Raw genomic sequence first — 7,279 nt, 5'->3', positions numbered from 1 at the left:
ATGTGAAGAGGTATGTGAAGCAATGTGGTGTGTGTCAAAGAGCAAAAGGAGGATCAAGCAATGTTGGTCTCTATCAATCATTGCCGATCCCAAATAGGCCTTGGGAATGTATAAGCATGGACTTTTTAGTAGGACTTCCCAAGACAAAGGCAGGTATGGACAACATCTATGTGGTAGTAGATAGATTTTCCAAGATGAGCCATTTCATTCCATGTAAGACTACACATGATGCTAGCTATGTTTCACATCTCTTCTTTAAGGAGATTGTTAGGATTCATGGATTCCCTTTAAGCATTGTTTCAGACAGGGACAACAAGTTCATGTGCCATTTTTGGAAAACATTATGGAGGAGACTTGGAACTAATCTCTCATTTAGCTCATCTTACCATCCACAAACTGATGGTCAAACTAAAATCATCAATAGGGTGTTAGGCAACTTGTTGAGGTGTTTAACTAAGGAGTATGGGCAGACATGGGATCTAATCATTCCTCAAGCATAGTATGCATATAATGATAGTGTAAATAGGACCACTAGAAGAAGTCCTTTTGAGGTTGTCTATGGTAGACATCCAAGAGGAGTGTGTGAACTCAGGGAACTTGGTTCCATGGAGATGTAGAGTGGGCAAGCAGAGGACTTCACTCAAACCATCAAGGAAGTTCAAGAGCAAGTCAAGAAAGTCGTCCTTGAATCCACTCAAAAACTGAAGGCAAGAATGGATGAGAAAAGGAGAGAGGTTCAGTTCAAGGTGGGTGACTATGTGATGGTCCATTTGAGCAAAGCTAGGATGCAAAGTGGCAAGCCTACTAAACTACAAATGAAGAGGGTAGGACCTTGTAGAATTTTGGCAAAATATGGTGAGAATGCCTATAAGGTTGAACTTCCTTCAGACTTAGCCATTTCACCAGTCTTCAATGTTGTTGATCTGATCATGTACAAGGATGAGATAGAAGGGCAGACTAAGAACCAAGCCAAGGTACTACAAGACTTGGATGTGAATGTCTTACCTCAAGTGAAGCAGCCTATAGCAGAAGAGATCTTGGAGTCAAGGGTGAAGAAGTCTACTAGACACCAGGTCTACATGGAGCACTTAGTGAAATGGGCAGGCCAACCTGTATCTGAAGCTACTTGGGTGGAGGAGAGCAAGTTCAAGAAGCTTGGCATTGATCTGGCTCTTCTCACTCCCCTAATTCCTTAGTTTGTTGTAGAGGGGAAGTATGGTGCAGTAGCACCCTTCAAAGGGCTCCCACCATTTGTTTTTGATTTTGTTTTTGCTTCCCAATGAAGCCATTGTATATAGAATAAGAGCCATGTGCTCATTGGTCCTAGATAAGGTCCTAGTTGAGGTCCTAGGGTCATAAGTCAAGATTGAGATTTTTCTTGAAAATAGAGGGTATGTGTGCCTTTGAGGTGTTTAGGGATCCTTCTTAGCATGTTGGTGTCCTTAGGTTTTCCCAATATGGGTCTAGGAGTCAAGAAAAGCAACATTGAGAAAGTTGCTCAAAAGTTGCAAAAGTTGCATGACAACTTTTAAAAGTTGTCATGCAACTTTTGCAACTTTTGAGCAACTTTCTCAATGTTGCTTTTCTTGACTCCTAGACCTAGTTGTCAAGCAACTTTTCCATCATGAGGTCAAAATATTTAATGTACTGTGGACAATCCTAATATGGGAACATAGACTAAGGAAAAGGTGATAAGTAATTGCAAACCCTAAGTTAATGGGTTGGATGTCAGATATTGTACAGCCCAAGCAAGGTGACTTGACTGTGACTACAATTTTGTTGCCAGTCAGCACAAATGGAGTAAAGAAAGACCATTAATGGATTGATTTGTGAAAAAAATTGTGTCAAGTGTCTTCTATGGTGTAAATAATTTCATTTTGATCATATAGATTAGGTTTTTGTTTGGCAAGTGTGGTTTGTTTGTAAATCTTTTGTAAATTTCTTCTCATTGTCTAGTTTTGGACTGGTTTGAATAAATGGGTTCATAACTCCATTCCCCATTGTGGAATCACCATGAAACCATGGGGAATGAGAGTGAAAACCCTATACTATAATTCAATGCAAGCAGGACCCTTGAAAATGCAAGGAGGCCATTTAAAGACCCACTCCTAGGTCAGACTAGACAGTGCCCGACTAGGAAAGGGTTAAGTTGCAGAGGTCTTGGAGAGCAAGGAAGGTCAGAGAAGGATGCACCCTTTGGAGGAGTTGTAGAGGGGTGAGTGGAGCACCATTGGTGTGAAGGAGGAGCTTTTACCAATCTAGAAAAGGTGGCAAGAGCACCAAACCTACACTGTGACCCTAGCAGGCCTAAAAACCCTTTAAAACCTTAAAATCCACCTAAGGCAGTGTACGGACACTTGGAGGCCTGAAACCAAAAAATCCTTGAGTTATTGCTAAATGAATAGTAGGTCTCTTAGGAAGTTTCACAATCAAGTGCATCGCTTGCAAGAGGAAGCCCTAAAGGATCGGGTAGGAGGCCTAATTGGTCATAATCCTTGTAGCCCTATTTTGTAGGCAAAACACAAAATAGTGAAATCGATAAGGGGTTGGAATCTTGAAACCTCTTGGGGGCACATGGATGGGTGGAAAAACCATGAATTAGACCTAACCTAACCTTTCTGAGACCTAGGAAGATGTGGAACAAGCCTAACCCTTATTGGCCTAAGTAAGGGTTTCTTGAATCTCATGAGTAGGTGAGACCTTAGGAGTAGTTTTTCAACTTGTTGGTGGGTGGATTGGGAAAGGTCAGGGGATTCCACAAGAAGGGGGAGTCCTAGAGACCCTAGGGTGTGATTAGAACACCTGGTGATCCATGGAAAAGATCCAAGAGCATAGACTAGGCTAGTCTATCCCATTCCCCATCCTACCAGCGAGGTAGAATATTTGATGGTGGTAACAAAAACTCACCTATCAATCTACAACAACAAAATATAATTTTTTATAATAAATAATATTAATGGTACAACATGATTCACAATTTATTATGACATATATGACATGCCTTAACATATGTGACATTGTTATGTTGGATAAACCATTCATAACATTCAAGTTCACCAACAACAATACAAGAGAGAGAAGAGTTGCCTGTGAGCCTTCATAAAGGGCCTCAGATGCCTTCTCAAGTAGAGCAAAATCATGAACAACATCAAGGTCATCTTCATAATCATGATCAGCTGCGCGAGTACTAAATGAGTCTTGGATCAATGTATTTGTACCATCATCTTCAATTGTGTTTTCTAGCTCATGATCATCATCTTCCATGGGATCATTATCTTCAGCTTTGATATTCACACCTCCATGTTCGTCCACTTCAAAAACCATATTCTTAGGTTTGTGTTGATCCATACCATGTGCTCCAGGGTGCTCGGCCTATATAAAATTGATATACATAAATAAATCGTGATCATGATCTCATCGTCACGTGATTTATTATGTATATAAATTTTCAAAACGATATAATGAAAAAATTACCAATGGATGATAATCATGTCCACCTTCAATGTGACCATGCAGCCTACAATGTTTCTTCGTTGTTTTGATTAGAAGTCTTCTATTCTTTAACCCCTTACAAATTTTGCATGGACAATAACATTTTCCATCACCTTTTCTTTTCAAGTTAGACCACAATCTAGCAATTCTCTCCTTATTTTGTTGTTCATTGATATTGTCTAACATGGTCTTTCTTCATAGGCAAGAAAACAAAAATTATTGTCTGACATGGTCTTTCCCTCAAGAGCTGGCAGATCCTACTTCCATACTTTAATTCTATTTTCTCAAAGGACAATCCTAAAAATCCATGCATTGCAAACAACTTTTTATACCTTTGTTGGTTGTGGTGGTGTCACAGAGCGTTTACATCAATAAATGAAGAACATGCCAATGCTTTTAATGCAGCAGTAGAAGTCTATCTCTTATTCAATATCTCTAGTGAAACCCCCATGATCTTTTGTTGGAGTAGAATTTGTTATATTCTAGAAAGGGTCTTGTCCTTTGTTGATGGGATATTCATCTACCTCAAGAAATAACTGTTCTTATCTCCAACAAGAAGTGGAACTAAATGAAGATCTAGCACCATGAAATTAATCCTCAAAAGGATTACTATAGTTAGTTTTGGTAGATAATGATCTGGGTAAAATACTAATGTGGCTTTACGAAACATTATGTACTAGCTTATCATACTCTAACAACTTTGGTGCGACATGCTACATCCAATTAAGTCTCCATCAGTATCTCTATCATGTTTATGGATTGGGATTCAATGTACTCTTTTTATACACAGATTTTACTTTCAACTGAGGAGGTTTGTATGTACTTACTTGTCTTTCGATTGTATCCCTGTTTCAAGAATTTCTTCTATCAACAAATCATTTGTTGTAAGTTGTACAAGTGGAAGCTTGAGCATGCCTTCCATGCTAGCCTTGTTGATACTTTCAACACCATCTTGTGCAACAAATCTTTAGAACTCCATTTTTTCGAATTGAAGAGTGAGTAGTAGGGACAATCCAGGACACTTAGAGAGGTTTTGCAAGAGAGATAAATAGACCTAAATATTATGGCTTAATAATGATCAATAGGTAAACAGATAAGAAACTCTCAATATCAAAATGACTTTCTCAATTGTCTTTACTAGAAATGGATAGATCTGCTAATAATGGCTTTATGACTGTATGTCAACTTTAGACTCAATCCAAGAAGAGCTATAACTAATATGCGATATCTAGATTTATGATCTCTATAGTATAACAATCCAATAATTATGTTTCCACGCATCTATACCACAACACAAACATCATGCTAGTGTCCAGCCATAGAAATTGATATCCTAATTATAGAATGTGAAATATGCACATAACTATGAATAAAGATTAAGAAAAACAAAGAAAGATGCTTATTGCAAACATAAATGACTAATGGACAAGAATTGAATTCATTGTAGATAGTGTTGAATATCAAATTCACTTATTTGTGTGCATTTAGTAACTCATGTACTTGTGGCCAACCATTTATCTCTTTCATAAATTAAACACTTATTAATAACATTAAATGGCAGAGTAATTATGTTTAAGTAGAAATTGAAAATAAAATATTTTATTTCAGGATAGCTCACACTATTCCCTATCATATTTTAGACTCTCGGTTTTGTTAGTAGTGGTTTGATGTCTTTGGAGCTGATCATTGCATTTCTTTAGTTACGTTTGCCAGCCTACTCCCAGCCTATGCCAAAATGGGAGCTTTGGAATAGGGTATGGACATCCATCAAAGCATAAAAGATAGAGGAATTTTTTCAGATGTAGTTGCAACTGCACAAAATGGATTTGTTGAGAAGGCTTTAGAAAATTTCAAGCAAATGCAATTAGTAGGTGTAAAACCAAATTCCATGACCATTGCTCCTATCCTCCATGCCTGTGCCAAAATGGGAGATTTGGAACAGGGTATGGACATTCATCGAAGCATAAAGGATAGAGAAATTTTGTCAGATGTTGTAGTTGTAACTGCCTTGGTAGACATGTATGCAAATTGTGGAAGCATAGACAAGGAACATGAACTATTCGATAGAATGCCTGAAAGAAATGTTGTCTCATGGACTACAACGATTGCTAGATATGCACAAAATGGATTTGTCAAAAAGGCTTTAGACACTTTCAAGCAAATGAAATTGGAAGGCATAAAGCCAAATTCCACAACCTTTGCCAACATCCTCCTTGCCTGTGCAAAAATGGGAGCTTTGGAATAGGGTATGGACATCCATCAAAGCATAATGGTTATGGATATCCATTAAGGCATTTAATGAAATCATATTTAGTGAACATATATATGTGTACTAAATAATTTAAAGTTAAGTTACAATGTTGTAAGAGTTCATATTTAATTTAAGAATTATAAGATGCATACCATAGATGGTGTCATAGTAGTCAGACCCTCTTCTCAATGTGATGTAGAGGGTCCCTCATGACCTGAATCCTAGAGAAAGAATCATTCAATGTATCAACATGAAAATTATATAGTCTATGATGATAACATATTAACTTAAAAAGATAGTACAATGTCTAGATAGAAATTTATACTATACCTCATAAGGTGTGTCGAGTTGTGTTCCAGTAGATGCAATATTGACTCTAATATTAGGTGTAGTCCTTATCTACATAAACAAAATTTATTTAATGAAGTATTAGATTGTATAAAAAAAAGAGATGCACTTAGTTTATACCTATATTTAATAAAGTGTACAAAGATTGACATGTACATGTATATATATCTATACCTGGTCAAGATGAACATCCGAGCAAAGAAAATCCATATAAGATGTCATCATACTATCATCTGATGCATCATGCTCAGCTGGAACTGAAGTAGATCCTGCTATAGCAGTAGGACCTACACATGTCTCATGACAACTCGAACACATATGTGGCATCCATCAAGGAGCAGATGCCATGTGAGCAGCTTGCTCACTCAGGTTACCTGTGAGGGAAGTCAAAGCATCTAATGTCGAAATGAATGATGTATTTTGGACATCTGCAGGAATCGATGGAGCAACAAGTGGAACTATGGGTGGTTCCAGTAGGAGATTATTACTCTATGCCCCTAATCTATGTTGTGGCATTCCACGACCAACACCCTGGAATGACTTAATGTCAAAATAATTTGGTTTTTGGTTCATTACAAACTCACAGTATAATTTCTTCAAAAAATAAAAAGGGACCTCATAATTATGATGTGGTGGATAATCAAAAACCATCCACCATCTATCCCAAATGTATCTAGCCATTTCTGTTGCACACACCACCTAATTGAAATTCTTTTCTGGTTAGGTTGCATTGGTTCTCTTGTTTTTGGGTTAGTAAAATATGGACATAAATGAGCTTTGGTTATTTTCAAATCAGTGATTTGCCTATAAGTTAAACCATCAGCATAAAAATCATGCAACTTTTGTTGTCATCCATGAAATTGATCTAATTGAGAATCAACAGATCTAACTAACTTGACAATAGTTTACATTGATTTTGCAAACTCTACAAGATGGGGTGGCGTGATTTGCTCATTTTGGATAGCAGCAATGTTTTGTTCAATCACTTGTAGGTTTTCATTAATTCATTCTCTTAAATGAATTTCATCAAATCTAGGGGGTGGAGGTGGAGGTGGTGGTGGTGGTGGAGGTGGAGGAGGAGGAAGAGGGGGTTGTGGTGGGGGATTTTCACCTAATAGTTCATCTATGTCAAAGACATCCATGATAACAAAGAGCTCCTGCATATATAAAGATATACATGAATTATAT

The sequence above is a fragment of the Cryptomeria japonica genome, unplaced genomic scaffold, assembly GCF_030272615.1.
Source record: "Cryptomeria japonica unplaced genomic scaffold, Sugi_1.0 HiC_scaffold_139, whole genome shotgun sequence".
NCBI lineage: Eukaryota > Viridiplantae > Streptophyta > Pinopsida > Cupressales > Cupressaceae > Cryptomeria > Cryptomeria japonica.
Note: the sequence above shows the minus strand (reverse complement) of the source record.